At 37.6% G+C, this 19,777-nt stretch overlaps 1 protein-coding gene and 2 long non-coding RNA genes across 4 annotated transcripts in view; 1 reads left to right on the top strand and 2 right to left on the bottom strand.

The window, feature by feature from the left end:
• The window catches only part of npy8ar (neuropeptide Y receptor Y8a), a 31,493-nt gene extending 23,806 nt beyond the window's left edge, over positions 1–7,687 (bottom strand). The window contains exon 1 of one of the 2 annotated variants that reach the window (XM_044095688.1): positions 6,500–7,687. The gene's annotated coding sequence lies outside the window, so the exon portion shown is untranslated. The remainder of the gene's footprint in view (positions 1–6,499) is intronic. The other variant, XM_044095689.1, reaches the window with a different exon arrangement.
• An 818-nt stretch (positions 7,688–8,505) lies between these two features.
• On the top strand, positions 8,506–11,358 carry LOC122819184. Its single transcript, XR_006368568.1, has 5 exons — positions 8,506–8,602; positions 9,150–9,194; positions 9,285–9,478; positions 10,162–10,346; positions 10,459–11,358. It is a non-coding gene; the product is annotated as an uncharacterized LOC122819184 (long non-coding RNA).
• A 4,211-nt stretch (positions 11,359–15,569) lies between these two features.
• LOC122819183 lies at positions 15,570–16,778 on the bottom strand. Its single transcript, XR_006368567.1, has 3 exons — positions 16,664–16,778; positions 16,065–16,109; positions 15,570–15,974 (listed from the first exon to the last, which is right to left on the bottom strand). It is a non-coding gene; the product is annotated as an uncharacterized LOC122819183 (long non-coding RNA).
• Between the last annotated feature and the right edge of the window lie 2,999 nt (positions 16,779–19,777).

Here is a 19,777-nt window from a genome sequence, read left to right as displayed (position 1 = left end):
AGAACACAACAAAACAGTGAAATGGACAACTGAACAATATTGAAATTTTAGAAAACTTTGAGTCTAAAATTAATCTCTGTCCAGACACAAACCTCTACTTGAGTTAACCCCAAGAATCAGGGAAATTCTGATAAAAGAGTCGGAGCTGAACCCAGAACCTCCTCAGATCCAGGGCTGAACTCCAGTACTGGAAGCAACAGCAGTTGTTCAGTTAGCAGTAGGCGTGGGCTGGCATGAAATTATGACGGCACGATAACCTCTGGAAAAAATATTATGGTTTTGTGGTATTGCAATATTATGATAGCAGCTCTAAAATGTGTTATTTCACATTTTCATTAGCATTCTTTGATGTGTATGCACAGAGGGGTTGCTTGTTAAATGTTTGCTGAATTCTGGGCTGATCTTCACCCTCCGACATGACCTGTTGCTGCCAGAGTTCTAACAGAACAATCAGGACAGACGTGTGAATTTAACTGGACTTTCCAGTGAAGAAGCGATCAGGTGGGGGTTTCAGGAGGCCACGCCATGTCTTCTCCTAAGAACTACACCATGAATGGGACGTATTGCTTCTAATCCCAGGCTTGCCTGGTTCTAATGATGTCAGAGTTTTGATTCCTCTCATGTAAAGGAAAACATTACCATCACATAAATGTAGAGAGGAAGATATAAAGACACAACTGAAAAACAAAATTCAAAGCCTACAGTTCATGGAAGTGTTTCAGGCCTGTTGTGTCCCTTGTCTCAATTTGACAAGCATTGAATTTGTTCCTGCTTGGTTTGTTTACCAGTTTGAATGAAAGACACAAAAAGATATGCCATTAGTTTGCCCAATGATTGCAAATTGCAGTCATTATTCTGTCTCAGCAGGAGACAAAAACAAAATGTTCCCAAACAAATAAAAGTAGTGGAAACTGATTCTTAAAGATATTGACAGCTACAGACACAATATCACCAAATGTTGCAGAAGCTCCTTCAAAGAAAAACTAACATTGAGGAGAACTTAATCTATTTTAGAGAGAAAATAGATTAAAAAAAAAAATATTTTTCTTTTTCTCCAAAGAGTTTTTGCAGCACTAGTGGCTTATATTTTTTGCAACAGTGGGCAGACAGGAAGGAGGGTGGAAGACACGCGGCAACGGTCGCTGGGACCGGGAGTTGAACCTGCGACGTCTACGTCGAGGACTAAGGCCTCCAAACATGGGGCGTGCTAATCCCCTGCACCACACCCCAAATAGATTTAAGTTTTATGTATCTCAAACATATGAGTTGAGTTAGACATGGAAAGAGAAATGTATTGATGGTGCAGGCTGCTATGTGAAACATTAAGGGGCAGTTTCATGTAAAATTGACTTCTTTTAGCTTTACACAATGTTATAATGTCCCTCATGCCTCAGTGGAAACCTTAATCTAAATGGGTGTGTAATTACTGCGGAGGTGGTTCTGTGGCGTAGTGGAGACAGCCTCACCTGCCTCTGCATCTGTTTTCATCAATGAGGTAAAAAGGTCATCATGTACAAATCCACATCCTGGAGAAACTTCTTCCTGTTCCACTAAGTACAACACTTGTCCTCTAGTCAGTTTCAGGAAGACGTGTAAAGACTCTGCAATGGGCCTCTATGAAACATAACATATAAACATTTACCCTGAGGGTGAAGCTTGGCTGCATACCTCAAACCCAAACTGGATTGGTTTGCCCTAATAAACTGTTTGCAGACTTGTTTCCCATAATAGGCTATCATGCTTTCATCATCTGAAACCAGTTGTGTGTATGGCAGCATCTTATCAGTCATTCAGTGCTCTGCTGATGGGCAGCACTTTGTAGATAGGATCCTCTGTCGCCTGTAAGTTATTCACCGGATGAATTGAGGCCTTTACCTCCCTAAAGTGGCTTCTTCTCCACTTCATTATAGACATCATGGTTATATGACCAATACTTGTGTTGCGATGGCAAAGACCTGGAGCCAGAGGTGAGCAGAATACATCAACATGAACAATTCAACAGGGTCAGGTTTAGCTTCTTTCATCAATCTGCTGCTGTCAGGTCATAGGTCACAAATTCTGATCCACTGGATGTGGCTGCTGGTTGCTGTGATGTTTTAAGAACCATGTCTCTATTTTGAAGGGTTTTTCACTATTGTATCAGTTTCATTTTCATATGGGCATTATATTTTACTCGACTGTAGAGTATTAGTTTCTCTCATTTTAGGTTCTTTTATGACATTTGGGGTTCCACCTGTCATAAAAGGTGGAGCCCCACCTTTTATGACTGCCCTGGTGACTCACCAGGTGAGGATGGGTGACTGCCCATCCTCACCATCCTCACTCATCAGCTTTACAATATTATAGAGCAAGTATGCTTTGTTTACTATTTACACTTGATGTGATATTGGAGTACAGTAAATTCTGTCAAAAGAAAACGTGTCATTGCATCCATGGAATGTCACTTATAGAGTATGGTGGTCTCCTTCTCATTTGCCAGCCAGTCAATCAGATCAGTAGCTTTGGAATGCTTGGCGTTATGGGTAGTTTTGACAGTAATACAGTAGGTATCATGGGAAGAAGAAGATCCAGTTATCAAACTCCTCTCCTTTGAAGCCAGACTCCCTGACTACTTTTAAGAAACTTTTGTAGCTTTGATCATCTTGAGCTGTCGATGTAGGATTCAACTTTTACTTATGCTACAGTGTTTATTTCCATTAAAAAAATGACCAAAAATAATCTGTGTGCCAGAAAGAAGATGGGGCAGTGGAAATGTGGTGCATGACCTCGAGCATCACTCATTCCTGAAGCTTATGCAGACTGAAGTGTTCTGATCCACAGATGATTGTTTTGGTTCTCACTGGTTTTAGTGTAATTTGTACTTCCATTTGTTTCTAATGTGACTGTTATTTGAACTCTACTGTTACTAGTTAATGTGGTTTGCAAATTAAAAACAAAAGGAACATTTATTAAAGTGCTTTGCAGATACCCAGAACCTGTGACACGACTGTTATTGTTCAGTGGTTTTAGTCATTAAATTGACTTTGGCTTCTCTAATTTGCACTTAAGGTGATTTTTATTTTCGAGTCTGTCATGGTTTGTTGTTAGAAACACTATTAGGCACAAAATAGCAATTATCTAAAAGGTTTCAGTTGCTCTAATGCCTTTGTTATTTAGTGTTGGGTTTTAGTGGTTTCACTGCCTAATGCTTCTCTAATGTCTGCTTGGCACAGGTTTTCATTTCAACTTTTGCTGAAGTTAATAAACACATACACTGGTACAAACACACAGCATGAATACCACACGTTTACACTTCAATCTCACGGTACAATCTGCTGTTTGCCTTAAAACAGTGGCTAACCATACTTTTCAATTAATATGGGTAATAATTATCTGAACACTTGGGGCAGAGGTGGAAAAGTTACAAAATTCTGTATTCAAGTTAAAGTAAAGTTACTTTGATACAATTTTACTTGACGTTACCACTGTAAAATGTTACTCTAGAGAAAAAGTGATCCCTTTAAATTTTTACCTTAAATAAAGGTTACTTTTTTTAAGTGCAGAAATGTTTTGCTCATGGATTTGACAAAGAAAATGAGAACATATTTGGTCTCAAATTATTTTTTGCTAAAGGAGTCCAAAGCTCCTAAGAATGCTTGTAAACAGAATAAAGGAGGAGCCATGTTACAATGACCTTCTGAAGGCTTCTTAAAGGGACAGAGACCCAATTTCAAGGTGTCAAATTGGAAAGTAATTTTTTTTTAAGTTATGTTTGATATTTACAGCAGTTTTATAGCACAAGCGAGCAACAGCACTATATGCCAGGAAAAAACATAATAAAACCCATTTAAACTGAAAGTTGATGTATTTTGTTAATAACTGTTAATAACTCTTGTGTTTATTCAATGTGTGCAAGGACAGCCAGGCATTCATGACACAAACACTGAGAGCTGTTTGGCTGTTATATTCTGCCCTGACTTGTTAACTTTGATCAAAATTGTCAAACCAACCTTTTGATGTACAATTTTAAACGTTAAATGTTAATGAAACGGCTTGCAAGCACAAAAAATATTAAATAAAAAAAAAAAATGGAACCTGATCAAAAGTGCATTTCTGCAGAATTTCTTGTAAGATAACACCTGTGCATTACTCAAGCCAAGACACCCACACGTCTGCAGTCTGCAAACACACAGATACTCACACACCACTTCACAGGGGTTTGCTTTGCATCTCCCTCAGGCAGTTATATGTACTCAATGTGACCATGTAAACACACTTTGCCACTTGGGGAGACTTGTGTAAGAGTAGTACACACACACACACACACACACACGCACACATACAATCACTGACAAAAGCTTCCTGCTAAATTTACAAACTGCACTTTGATACTGATGGTCCTTAACTGGGGCTGGAATGAGTTAAAAGAAGACATGAAGCAGAGTGCGTGTTAGCCTGGAACTTATGCTTCTGTATGAAAGTTAGTTTGTATTTTTACTAACAGCTCAAGAATTAATACCCTTTTTCTGGCAACCTGAGGAGAATTTTATCAACTTGAATGTTGAAAATAACCATCCTATTGGGTGAGATGCTATGAATTTTCTAATACTGTTAAGCCACCCTGGATGGATACAGAGACAGAGTTGAACAACATATATTTTACTCCATATTTCTCCCTGAAGATGCAGTGGTCAGGTTCTGTTTTTAAGTCAAAGATAAAGGCATATGCATAACAAGATTTATAATAAATGGAATGAAATCATATAGCAATTTTTTAGCGCTACTGACCTCTCAAAGCTATTTCACTCTAGAGCTGTATTCAGCAAGCCAAACTCAAACTGTCACAGTGATACAGTTTCCAAAATATTTAAACCACAGGAACACAGGGACCCAGAGGAGAACAAAACCAGGAATCCAGGGTAAAAGAACAAAAGGGAATCAATGGGAAAGTAACAGGGAGAAAATAGAAGGAACCAGCAAAGAGTGTCCGAGAATAAATCGTATAAATACTGGAGAGTGTTGATTACTGAACAGGGAACAGATGGCTGATTAGAAACAGGTTGCAGGTGTGAAGGAAGAGAGGAGAAGGCATGCAGAGGAGAGGAAGAGAGAGAGAGAGAGAACTCAACATTATCTGAGCCAAGTCATCTACCTTAAAAAACAATTCTACCGATTACTAAGGAATTGCAGGGAACCCATCTTAATTTGATGAATGATTTTTTTAAATCTCTAAGAAAATTATCTCATATTATTCTGCTATTTATAAATAGGAATAATTGTAGTAACCTTAATGTACCTAAAACAAGAAAAGCTGCATAAATACATAAACATGGTGACACAGAAAATCAATGTAGTGCCTGGTTGTTTTTTTTCCTGCGTTCTCATAATGAACTGAGACTGAACTGTTGTCATTTCTGAATTACGGTTTAAATATGTATATCAAAAATACAGAAATACTCACAGAAGAATATATAAATGTTGAAATTTGTTTTCCCTATCTAAATAAAAACCAAAGAAAAATAAGGGGGCACACTGAGTGTCAGAGCCCTTCCTGAAAACTTCCGAAATGAAACCAGCATTATTGGAAAAGAGCTTCCATCCACAAGCTGGCAGCCAGAAAACAGCCGATGGTTTCAGCCGTGTCTGTTTTCTTACATCTGATCTTCCCACTCAATGAGCATAAACCGAAGTGATGAAGTCATGTTTTCAATATATATATATATATATATATATATATATATATATATATATATATTTTTTTTTTTTTTTTTTCTGGGTGAAAACAACCAACACAAAACAGAGCAGGGAGAATGACTAAATTCTCTTTAGAATATTTATCATAGAAGGTATTTATGGAAAAAGCAGAATTGATTTCCGTTGATTTTCCGAAGAGTGTTTGTTAAATATGATCCAGGGTTTCACCAAACTATGTTTACCTCATCATCTTACCACCATGTACAGTGAACATTACACCACCACAGAGCTGCTGCAGTAGCTGATATTCATGTGTTATGGGAGTGTGATTCCATCTGCATCTCAAAGTAACACACTGAATCATCTGATATGGTTTTGCTGTACGCTCTGACTTCCAGCTGCCTCTCATGGACAGCAGATCCCCTCATCTCACTGCAAATTTGTTTGTCCAATTCAAACAATTACACATGGGACACAAACAAAGCGCTCATCTTCTCTGGATTTTTCTTGGTAGCAGTGTGAAACATAATATTAGTGCATATAAAACAGGACCTAACGAGTCCTTAGTGATCATGCCCAAATATAATCCTTAAAATTCAAACTGGCTGTTTCTTTTTTTTTTTTTTCGTCAGAAGCAACAGGTTTTGAGCTCAATGTCTTGATTGACTGTCTGCAGAAACCCTCCGAAAGTTGAGCTGTTTGATCCAGCAGAGAAATGTGGAGCTTACATTCTGCCTCCAGCAGCGAGCCACAGCAAAGCATCCGCTCACCACCAATTAAACATCAATTAGCCTGTGAAAGCCGCTCCGGTTCCAACTTTACCTACATTTTAATTTTCTGCTTATGGAGGATCAGAAGTTTCCCTCCCAGGCAGGCGGCGAGCGGCGGGTCGTTGTGTCGGTCAGTGATGGAGTGTCTGGCGGCCGGAGCGCGCGCGAACAGCCGGGAGAGTCCACAGTCTGCGTCTCACTCCACGGACACAACGAGACAAGACAAACAGGACGGCGGGCGGAGGACAACACGGACAGGTGGACTCACCGGGTCGAGTCGTCAGGTCGGGACTGGGTCTGCTCACCGTCTCCAAGGGAGCAAATAGGAACTGCGCACGCACGTGCAGGATAGCTGCCGCACGCGCAGCCGCCGTGCAGCCAGTACCGGGGCTCCGTGCCGTTTACAAGGGTGGGAGGTAAGCTGTGGGTGAGGCTGTGGAGGTCTGTCAGGTTCGGTCCTCTGAGAGCGGGTCTGAATTTACTGGGCCGGGTTCGGACAGACAGTGAGGTAGTAACAGTCAAACCCACCTCCAAATAAATCCCACACAGGTGCAGCAGCTCTTTGGACATTGGTAGTTCAGTTTAAAAAGTGGAACTTACTACAATTCTGCATTTCAGTTATTTTATTTGTTCTTTTTAACTATGGCCAATAAAAACCCAAGATATCACAGGAAATGGGAGTATTTCACTTTCAGAATCTAAGAATGTTGGGCACAGAATGTGACACTAAAAAATGATTGTGAAGACTGCTGACAAGACCATTGCAGCTCAGAGGGTCATTCCTTAAGAAGCTGGCCGTTCACAGAACTTCTGCATCCAAGCATGCTATTGGAAAGTTGAGTGGAAGAAAAAAGTTTGAAAAATACACAAGAAACAGGAAGAGGTTTGAAAGGACTGAGAAGCAAATCCCACTGAATAGCTTAAGGGAGATTTGCAAAGCATGGACTGCAGATGGAGTCAGAGCGTCAAGAGCCCCAACACACGGTCATCTCCAGGACACGGACCGCTCCTGAGTCCAGCCAATCTTGAATCAGTCCTGAATCAGTGTTAGGAGAATTTTAGCTGTGCTAATGAGAAAAAGGGCTGAGGGAGAGTTTAAAGAGTGGAAAACATGTTGTTTGAGGTCAAGTATGATCCTTCAATTTGTTTTTTTACATGGAGTAATCCTATTATAGAGCTGAATAACCTCTACTGCAGAGGAGACTTCAAAGTCCAGCAGACCCCTGAGGCTCCAGGAGTCACAGAAGATCCAACACAGTCTCACTCCCGACTCGTCATATATTGACGCATGGGCAGGTTCCCTTAGCGTCACATGTTGACGCGTCGGGTACCCCCTTCGCGTCAATAATTGACGAGAAGGGTTCTCTCTTTGAATGCTGTACCGCTCCCTAAGCGTCCAGAACCGACGATCTAGGAACAAATAAGATAACACAATTCGTGCATAGCTGATGTATTTGTAGGTTCTTAACAATTTAGTTAATTTTACTTCTGTTTTAAAAGATCCTCCGGTTCTCTGAAGCCGCGATTTTAGCACCCGCTTCGGATGTTATCATCCCATAGAATGGCGATTATCAGTGGTTATCAGCCCCATTGAATGGCCTCAGTTGGTATATATATATATATATATATATATATATATATATATATATATATATATATATATATATATATATATATATATATATATATATATATATATATATATATATATATATATATATATATATATATATATATATATATATATATATATATATATATATATATATATATATATATATATATATATATATATATATATATATAGCATATAATGAAATTAAAAGGTATATTCTAGAGTTATGTAGTGTTATGAGTTGTCCAACCTCATAGCCTTCCACTAGGTGGCTGTATGTACATCTGTAGTTGCTTGCAATCTTATCAATAATGATAAGAAGAAGTTATCTTATAATTTTATTTTTAATTAAAAAAGTTAAAAATAAAAATACGGATGGATTTGCTCATATGATTATATGAAAATCTGTGTTTGTACCATATGAAAATGTTTAATATTTGTATTAGTAGTAATAATAATAAATTACGGATTGCACCCGACAAAACATTAGAGAAGAAGAAGAAGCTTACGTCATTCGACGCGACACTTTCCACGGTCGGAGCTGGTGAGTAGCCCTGAATCTGTCAAATAAAAATGTAGTAAAAAAACCCTCAAAAGACCGAAAGTCTACATTTATAAATCTGCTGACGGTAGTTCTATGAGTTAATGTTAGCGAGTATGTGGCACAGCATGTGTTTGTACAGATTTAGACACGTTTTTAACCCTACTTGGTAGTAAAAGGCTACTTTAGCTCGCTAAAGTAGCCTTTTAAAAGCCAGTCAGGTTCAATAGCTGTCCTTCATACCTTTAATAACAATGTGCTAAAATTTTGTTTCATATATCTTAAAAACCGTATACTTTTCAGTATACTAGTTTATATCAGTATATTGATTTAATGTTAGGATTCTGTCATACAGTTCATTACATTTCATCGTTTCCACAGTGTATTATAAACCCTGAGGCCATCATTCTTTATTTGTAGCCCCACCAGGCTAAGCATTGTTTATTTAGTTAAGTCTTTGTAAAACGATTGCATTTTCTGTGACTTTATAGTTATTGTTCATGCTAATTATACAAGCTATGCCAATATAAAGTCTTTGTTTTCATTTTAGATCCGGATCACATACACAGGAGTCACTCATTGAAGATGAATCACAGTAAGTGACAGAAATTTGTACTCTTCTATATTTGAACAACAGTTCTCGCCTCAAGTAAAGAAACTGTGCGTTGTTTTCTTGTTGTTGTAGTGGTTAGGCTGGACAGGGATCTTCGAATAATTGAGAGACACCATGGTGTAAAACGAAGGTGGCTCCCTTCGGATGGCATTTTCCAGAGAACACTGAGAGATGTTGACCAGGAACTAAGAGGTCAGCTGATACGAGAGCACAAAATGAAGCAAGGGAGAGGGCCACTCTTCTCAACCTGAAAAGAAGATGTAATGGTAACACTACTTCTTCTCTTGACTGTATGGTCATTAGCAAAATTGAAGCTCAAAGGTCTTGTGGTAAACCTAAATTTAATCTTTATGTTATCCCTGCACCATGCATATGTTCACTCTAGGTCTTGGCGTCTTTATGCAGTGTAAGAAGTGACTGGTTTATTCCAACTTGTCCTTTGTCATGGGTATGTGCTTTTGATGTGTATGGTTATTTATCTTTGGTGTATGAATATGTTTCTTGGGTGTATCCTGTCTTTCACCAATGCCCGTTGTAAATAGGCACAGATAAGTGAGTATTGTAATACATCCATTTTCTAATGGACATTCAATGATCTTATACATTATGGCAGATATTGAGTCACTGTAAGAACTATCAGTCTTTATATTCTGAGGATAACTTTTTTAAGAGTACAATTAAAATATCATTCAATTATTGGCAGTAATAGATTTTGACCTACAAACTGAGATTTCCTTATGCGACGAACTTTAGTGTCATGTTGAATATCTTGTGTAGAATTGGCTGCCACTACTTGTGTTCACAACATCCAAATTGAGATAAACACTATTTCAGATGTCAACCTTTTATTATGTTTAACATACTTCCATAAATGACTACTGTATCATGTTTTCATATTGTGCTGATTGTATTATTTTTACTAGTATTTATATTTCTTCTTTCTTTACAGATGGACAGGGAGTTGTTATAAGGCTGTCCAAGCAAGTGAATGCCTGTAACAGGAAACTGAAGAAGATTGTTACAGAGTACAATAATCTGCAGTGGCCTCCACAAACTGGCATCTTTCCATCACATTTAGAATTTTGAGAATTGTGTGATGCCTCCTCCCAGCTGTACACATTGTTTGATGAAGAAGTGAGTAGAATTGATCTAAAGGTTTTATTCAACTTTCTACATGCTGTTATTCACTTTATGTTGCTACTACATTTAACAAGGTTCCACTTGCAATTGTTCTCTTATTTTAAAGATTGAAGATCATGGTGTTGTTCCAAAGAACCTAAAAGTCGAGCAATAGAAGCCCTGCATTTGAAGACTAGAGCAACTGAAGAAAAGCTTCTACTTAAGAGAGAGATGAACACTGTCATTCTTCACCTTCATCAACAACATGGACATTTAAGTTCAGCTATAAATGATACTGCAGATCCTGGTTCAAAAGCTGCACTTCATCAAAACATTATCATGTTAGAAAAGAAAATGTACAGTGCAATGAACATGTTCAAGAGGTTTATCAGTTGGTGCCCTCCTCCAAATCATCACCTACCAGAGTTTAACTCTTATTCTCAAGCACTTATGTCTCCAGATCTATATTACATAGACTATGATGAAAGCATTGACGATGGAGAGGATGAAGCAGATGATGACGACAATGTTGACGAAGGAGAGAACAGCATAGATTGTGAATCATCTTCATGATTTATTACTTACTGTTCTATGTGAAGAGCACATATTCCAGTATAAAAAGTTCATTGATGATTTTCATATAAGCTTTTTTGTTCTAACATCTCAGTTTATTGTTTTTGATATTGTTGAGACATATCTGTTTTTAAGTCAAGCTATATATAATCAAGGGCATTTTAATTTTACTCATTACAGCTTTGTAGTCTTTTTCACATTTATTAATGTTCTTGTTCAGTATGACATTGTTAATGACTAAACTTTATTTACAGTTTGAATTTAACTCTTAATCTTGAGATGCTGCATAATCTGCTTTACATAATATCTTTAAATTTGAGCACAACAATGAAATAACTAAAACGTAGTGGACAAATATTTTGTGATGTTGATATTTGAGAAATATTTGACTGTTATCCAAGAATTACATTATTTTGAAGGGCACTACTCTGTATTAAAAATTCATTAAGAGCTATGTCAGTGTTTCTGTGATATTTCAGACAGATTTCAAAACTTACAATATGGACTATTTGTAGCCTGTGTAGGGACTTACAAACTGGATGATTTGATTTACCTTCCTGGTTTTAGTAAGAATGCCAGCAGCACCATAATGTATCATCTGCAGTTGGATGATTGACTACTTTTAGGAGACCCTCACACCAGCATCCAGGTTGAGTGTTTGGTGTCTTAAGCGCTCCTTCCACTGCTCCACCACTCAGATGGCTGCACAGACTAGTGAGAATTATCTTACTGTTAGATTTGCATTTAGTTTTGCAACTGTAAGGACATGTACATTCCTGGTTGTTTAAAATGTTATAGAGCAGTTAATATTAGTGTTGATGTTTGCGTTTTTCTGGAGGGCAACACGAATATTGACATCCTTCACACCAGATATTACATTAAAATTTAAGCACACAGCAGGACGGATCAGGCAGGAATATAAAGACAGAGAGTCTGAATAACACCAACTGTATGTCAGAAAATTCTGACATGTAGTCTTATGTGATTTGTCTCTGCTTACATAAAAAAAATATATGGGCCACTATGGAAAATGGTGACAAACCATTTTGGGACCAAAATGTCTGCCCTCTTTTTTTCCCTTATGGGGCCCACCTAGGTATGGCTGGGGCATCATGACATAACTGTTTGTAACCTACCTGAGAAAGCGGCAACATAAAGTCATATGTAAAAGTTTGGGCACCAATATTAATCTTAATCGTTTTTATGTATAAATATTTGGGTGTTTGCAAAAGCTACTTCAGTTTGATATATCTAATGGACACAGTAATATTTCAGTATTGAAATGAGGTTTATTGGACTAACAGAAAATGTACAGTATGCATTAACAGAAAATTTGACAGGTGCAAAAATATGGGCACCTCAACAGAAAAGTGACATTAATATTTATTAGATCAGCCTTTTGCAAAAATAACAGCCTGTAGTAACTTCCTGTAGCTTTTAATAAGTTCTTTGATCCTGTATGAAGGTATTTTTGACCATTCCTCTTTACAAAACAATTCCAGTTGAGTTAAGTGTGATGGTTTCCGAGCATGGACAGCCCGCTTCAAATCATCCCAGATGTTCAATGATATTCAGGTCTGGACTGGGATGGCCATCCAGAACATTGCAATTGTTCCTCTGCATGAATGCCTGAGTAGATTTGGATTTGGGCGGTGTTTTGGATCATTGTCTTGCTGAAATATCCATCCCCGGCATAACTTAAACTTTGTATCAGCTTCTTGAACATTATTCTCAAGAATCTGTTGATATTGAGTGGAATCCATGTGAACCTCAACTTTAACAAGATTCCCAGTACCAGCATTGGCCACACAACCCCAAAGCATGATGGAACCTCCACCAAATTTTACAGTGGGTAGCAAGTGTTTTCTTGGAATGCTGTTTTTTGTTTGTTTTTTCCCCGCCATGCATAATGCCTTTTTTATGACCAAACAACTCAATCTTTGTTTCTTCAGTCCACAGGACCTTATTCCAAAATGAAGCTGGCTCGTCCAAATGTGCTTTTGCAGACCTCAAGCGGCTCTGTTTGAGGCGTAATTGCTGAAAAGGCTTCTTTTGCATCACTCTCCCATACAGCGTCTCCTTGTTAACACATACTATCTGTAATAGTGCAGCTAAACTAAATATGAGAAAAAAGTGAAGCCCTGATCATAGTTTAATACACTACAATTACACTCTCAATACATTACTTTATATACATCCTGCATCCTACAACTCACAAGGTCTTATTGTCGCGGCAAACGTTCAATGTTTGAAATGGAATGCGCCCCATCATTGACACACGGGGCCTTATTGTCGCGGCAAACGTTCAATGTTTGAAATGGAATGCGCCCCATCATTGACACACGGGGCGATGTCATGATTAAACTCACCAGTCTGAGTGGGTAGCAAATTCTGTTAAAGTAAGTAAATCACATTTTCCAGTCATAAACTGAACTTATCAGACAGAATGAAATCCTAATGTCAAATCGTATTAATAGTTTTCATTAAGCGGCAAAAAGTGTGTAACTGGTCACGTGGCGTGTCACCCATTGATAACCAATAGTAACATGTGACGTTGTGGAACTACTGCATCCCACAATGGAATCTTCTCCAGCTGTGTCCTATCAACATGCCTGTCCCAACGATTTCGCGAAGGGAGAAAGTGCCTTTACCTGAACGTGTCGTCTTCTAACCTGGTCAATTTGTTTATTTAAAAGGAAAGATCTTACTCATTTTTTTGCTAAAGGGTATTATTTGTTAGTGATGGGCAAATGAAGCCTCATGAAGCAATGAAGCTTCCGCCCCATTGCTTTGCCCAAAAGTTCATTACTCGATGCTTCATTCATTTCTCACTAGTGACATCTGCTGGTGAAGCTGTGACAGCCTTGTCACTCAGACAGACATATTTAAAAACAATTAGTAAATGCAATATTGTCACAAAGTTTTTGTCAAACTCACGTTTAGTAACAGGAGAGTCAATTAAATCCTATTTAACTAATCGTTTTTAGTTATTAAAATTATTTGTTGCCAATCCTAATGGCTGTTTTCTTCTGTCATTGACTGATTTAACAGTAGACATTTGTTTTGGTGTACTTGGAGTGCAGTGCTTGTTGGGGCAGACAGTTTTCTTCGAGTTTTGATTTGCCTCCTGAAAAACTTTCTATTGGCTCTCTGATCTGATCCCTTATATTTTTACTCATAAGCCAGAATTTTACTCATCCAACAGCTTTAAGTCTGTTTCTGCTGTGCAAGACTGATATATTTTTGCAGAACAAAGAAATAGTGGAAATTTCAAGAAGGTGAAAATTTTAGAGGTGAAGGGTTTAATTATTGTTATTTAAGAATCTTGTGAGTGAATCATCTCAAGTATTCCCAGATGTCAGATTTTTTTCTTCTTGCTGGCTCCTTTTCAATCAAGTTTATTTGTGTAGCACATTTCAGCAACAATGCAGTGTCAAAATGGTTTACATAATAAAAACACATAAATATAAAGTCATAAAATATGCCACAATCAACCATTGAGAAAACTGGTAACAAACATTACACTTTGATGAGTGTCATCATCAAAATCATTAATACACATGAACTATAAAAGGTTCCTTTTATTTCGGCCACTTATGAAGACAAATGCTCCACTCATGCGATCAAGCAGCGACTCATCACGCTTTTATTTTGAAAACCGACACGCAAAATGAAGCAGTCACGTGACCCATGCAATGCGAGGCCTCGTTTATTGCCAGTCACGTGGTTTTCACCAAGACGACACAAGCCTCGAAGCGGGGCTTCATTGACACGCCCCCTCATTACTCGGTACAAGCCTCGAAGCCTGGCTTCAGATAGCCCATCACTATTATTTGTGCTACCATGTGGAAATTTTTGAAGTGCAACAGTAATTAGTTCAGCTAACATGCTCACTGATGTGTTTGTTTGATACCCAAATGTTTGTTACTATTTAAAGCACTCACATTTGACAGAATATCTTTCAATACAAAAGCTTTTATTGATGCATTATACATTTATCAATTGTTTAAGACAAACTACAGGAAATGCTAACATTGACAGCTTTCGGATAAACAAATGTCACAACTGTGACCAAATTAGAAGTGTCTTTTTTGCAGTCCCAGTGATACATAATACATTTTGAAAAAAACATGTTTAATGACAGATAGCACAACACAAAAATACATCTCCAATAAAAGCTTGTTTTACAATTTTGCTGAAAACAGAAGTGAATGATTTCACAGACCTGAAGATGTTGCACAATGGAGATCCATGGCTATAAAAAACCAAAAACTACTTATATCATATGTTAGACACTATCTTCGAACATACAGATTTGAACATTTTGGACAGTGAGACACCATGTCATTATTCCAGCAAAGAACCAAGTAGTACTATAAGACAATTTTTCAACGTTAAACATGTTAATGTTTCACCTTCGCTCTGAAAGACTTAATATCTGCCGTAATGTATAAGATCATTGAATGTCCATTAGAAAATGGATGTATTACAATACTCACTTATCTGTGCCTATTTACAACGGGCATTGGTGAAAGACAGGATACACCCAAGAAACATATTCATACACCAAAGATAAATAACCATACACATCAAAAGCACATACCCATGACAAAGGACAAGTTGGAATAAACCAGTCACTTCTTACACTGCATAAAGACGCTTAAGTTGTTTTTAACTTGTTTTGTACAAGCACTTTGAATTGTCCTTGGCTGAAAGGTGCTATATAAATAAAGTTGCCTTGCCTTGCCTTAAGTACCTAGAGTGAACATATGCATGGTGCAGGGATAACATAAAGATTAAATTTAGGTTTACCACAAGACCTTTGAGCTTCAATTTTGCTAATGACCATACAGTCAAGAGAAGAAGTAGTGTTACCATTACATCTTCTTTTCAGGTTGAGAAGAGTGGCCCTCTCCCTTGCTTCATTTTGTGCTCGTCGTATCAGCTGACCTCTAAGTTCCTGGTCAACATCTCTCAGTGTTCTCTGGAAAATGCCATCCGAAGGGAGCCACCTTCGTTTTACACCATGGTGTCTCTCAATTATTCGAAGATCCCTGTCCAGCCTAACCACTACAACAACAAGAAAACAACGCACAGTTTCTTTACTTGAGGCGAGAACTGTTGTTCAAATATAGAAGAGTACAAATTTCTGTCACTTACTGTGATTCATCTTCAATGAGTGACTCCTGTGTATGTGATCCGGATCTAAAAATGAAAACAAAGACTTTATATTGGCATAGCTTGTATAATTAGCATGAACAATAACTATAAAGTCACAGAAAATGCAAACGTTTTACAAAGACTTAAATAAATAAACAATGCTTAGCCTGGTGGGGCAACAAATAAAGAATGATGGCCTCAGGGTTTATAATACACTGTGGGAAACGATGAAATGTAATGAACTGTATGACAGAATCCTAACATTAAATCAATATACTGATATAAACTAGTATACTGAAAAGTATACGGTTTTTTAAGATATATGAAACAAAATTTTAGCACATTGTTATTAAAGGTATGAAGGACAGCTATTGAACCTGACTGGCTTTTAAAAGGCTACTTTAGCGAGCTAAAGTAGCCTTTTTTTGCTACCAAGTAGGGTTAAAAACGTGTCTAAATCTGTACAAACACATGCTGTGCCACATACTCGCTAACATTAACTCATAGAACTACCGTCAGCAGATTTATAAATGTAGACTTTCGGTCTTTTGAGGGTTTTTTTACTACATTTTTATTTGACAGATTCAGGGGCTACTCACCAGCTCCGACCGTGGAAAGTGTCGCGTCGAATGACGTAAGCTTCTTCTTCTTCTCTAATGTTTTGTCGGGTGCAATCCGTAATTTATTATTATTACTACTAATACAAATATTAAACATTTTCATATGGTACAAACACAGATTTTCATATAATCATATGAGCAAATCCATCCGTATTTTTATTTTTAACTTTTTTAATTAAAAATAAAATTATAAGATAACTTCTTCTTATCATTATTGATAAGATTGCAAGCAACTACAGATGTACATACAGCCACCTAGTGGAAGGCTATGAGGTTGGACAACTCATAACACTACATAACTCTAGAATATACCTTTTAATTTCATTATATGCTTATATATATATATATATATATATATATATATATATATATATATATATATATATATATATATATATATATATATATATATATATATATATATATATATATATATATATATATATATATATATATATATATATATATATATATATACCAACTGAGGCCATTCAATGGGGCTGATAACCACTGATAATCGCCATTCTATGGGATGATAACATCCGAAGCGGGTGCTAAAATCGCGGCTTCAGAGAACCGGAGGATCTTTTAAAACAGAAGTAAAATTAACTAAATTGTTAAGAACCTACAAATACATCAGCTATGCACGAATTGTGTTATCTTATTTGTTCCTAGATCGTCGGTTCTGGACGCTTAGGGAGCGGTACAGCATTCAAAGAGAGAACCCTTCTCGTCAATTATTGACGCGAAGGGGGTACCCGACGCGTCAACATGTGACGCTAAGGGAACCTGCCCATGCGTCAATATATGACGAGTCGGGAGTGAGACTGTGTTGGAAGATCAGATCAGCAGGACTTTGACTTCTTGAACCAGAGGGTAATTATGACCCTTATTAGACCTGCTGCAGACAGTGATGAGCAGGTCAGAGATAGATGAATAAACTGCTGCATCACAGATCCCACAGTGAAATGTAACTGTAATGTACGCATCTACTGACTCTACAGTGTAGCAATACATAAATAAATTAGTAAACTGATAAGTTGTTTTTTTTATTTTTCTTTGACGTGGAGGTAGGACGTAACAACAGCTTTCCTTTTTTATTGTTAAGCCCAGTTCCAAACTACTGGAGTTTTGTTTAACTCATGTCTGTGTTGGTATATGGTGTAGCTGTGTCTGAGTACGTTGCAGTCACACCTGAGCTAGCATAGGTTCTGTGTTTGTGCAGCTTGGCCCGTTTTGTACGTGTATTTCAGCTGTGTTGTCTGCGCTTACATTTTCTTTATGAGTTGTGCAGCCAGGTTCGGCTTTGCCTTCTTTAAATATAGCAGCCATGTTCGGTTTGCTGCTCCACATGTGGTTCTAGAGCAGACAGCTAGCACTTGTTGGGATCTAGGTTTCACCATTTTTCTCAGTTCGTCCAGTTCTCCATCAGATGGCGTCAGGGAGCACAGCTGGTTTATCCAGTAAATCTACAAATAATCGAGCCTCATCGGTAACTACTGCGGTAACGCCACGCCCATGTGGTCCTGGGTGGGACTTAGCTTATGGAGCTACTTTAATTCTGTGACTTATCTTGCTCTGTGCTCCTTCTTCAAGGTTACTCCTAGTAGTGTAGTAAGAAAAGAGCGGCTAACATCTCTGCAGACCCCTCACATCCTGGACACAGTCGGGTGTCAGGTCAGTGAATCAGAGCTTTCTCATCATAGAGACAGTTTGTTTTTGGTTTTGATGAACACTTTGCAACCAGAGTCAGCTACTCTGCTCTCAAACACGATCATTTACAGTAGCACAATAACCATTTTTTGTTTAAGAAAAAATGGCTTCATATACACCTACAGATACATCATGTTTATTTTATTTCATCATTCCTCTTCAGTTTGTATGTTACACAAACCTCCAGGGGCAGCAGCCACAGACAGTCCGTCTTCTGGATGGGATGTACTGAAATAAAGTTTGTTGTGCTTTGGTACAATAACAATAAAAACATTCTGATTCTGATTATATTTAATGTCTGTACACCGCGAGCAAATACAACAGTGGTTAAATTCCAGGTTCGTGCACACAATCTTTTCCACGAAAGTTGAATCTGATTCTGAACCTGGGCTAAATGTCCTTCTGTGAAGCTTCCAAAATGTGACCGCTTAACTTTGCTTTGTGTAAAGCAGCCATTCCTAAACAGATGAAAATTTTTTCAGAAAGTAGAGACATGAAGACACAATGGTGACTTCGCTCCGCTAGTGAACAACTCAGAGTAATTTGCTGTGATGATGAGTTTGAAAATCTTCATGGCACAGCGGGGAGAGGTTAAAGCAAGCAATGAAGCACAGACGACAGAGTGCTCTGAGTTATCGAACAGAAGATTGCACACTGTGTTCTCCTCAGGTTTTGTTCTGCACCATAATAAAATATCTGACTCTCAGCAGCCACATATCAATAGGTGTGTGAGCTCGGGGCAAAAAATATGACAGATGAGAGAAACAGATCAGTCTGTAGCCGGTTGTAAGGCAAGTTCAAAAATGCTAACTCTACGATGGTGAATCAGGGACAAACAGAAACAAGGAATACATTTCCGCCGAAATCTCAGAAAATTTCTTGAAAAATGGAACATTTCCTAGAAAAAACTGTTAAATTCTTAGATTAATCTCAGAAATTTTCTAGAAAAAAAAATTCTAGAAAATTTCTGAGATTAATCTAGAAATTGCAGATTTTTTTGGTCGAAATGGTTGAAATCTACAAAAGCCATCAGAAACATATTAATACCATGCTGATATGCTGTCACACAATTTAAGACACTTTTAAAACATTAAAATGGATTGGACATTTTTCTGATAACTGCACAGTATGTTTAAGTCATAATCTTGTTCTTAATGTACAGAATTTTATTCTTCATTTAGTTTGTTATATGTTTTTATAATATTTTAATACTTTATATTTGTGTGAACCAACATGCCCCGATGCTGCTGTCACGCCTGAATGTCCCTCTTGTTGGTCAAGAGAAGACATTTCTATTCCGCTCTAAGCTTTGGACGCCACTGGATGCAAAGTTTTTAACTCTTATGGAGAAAGACAAAAATAGAAAACTGTAAATCTGAA

Source organism: Gambusia affinis, linkage group LG17, assembly GCF_019740435.1.
Source record: "Gambusia affinis linkage group LG17, SWU_Gaff_1.0, whole genome shotgun sequence".
NCBI classification, from domain to species: Eukaryota; Metazoa; Chordata; class Actinopteri; order Cyprinodontiformes; family Poeciliidae; genus Gambusia; species Gambusia affinis.
This window is presented reverse-complemented; position numbering and strand designations above follow the sequence as displayed.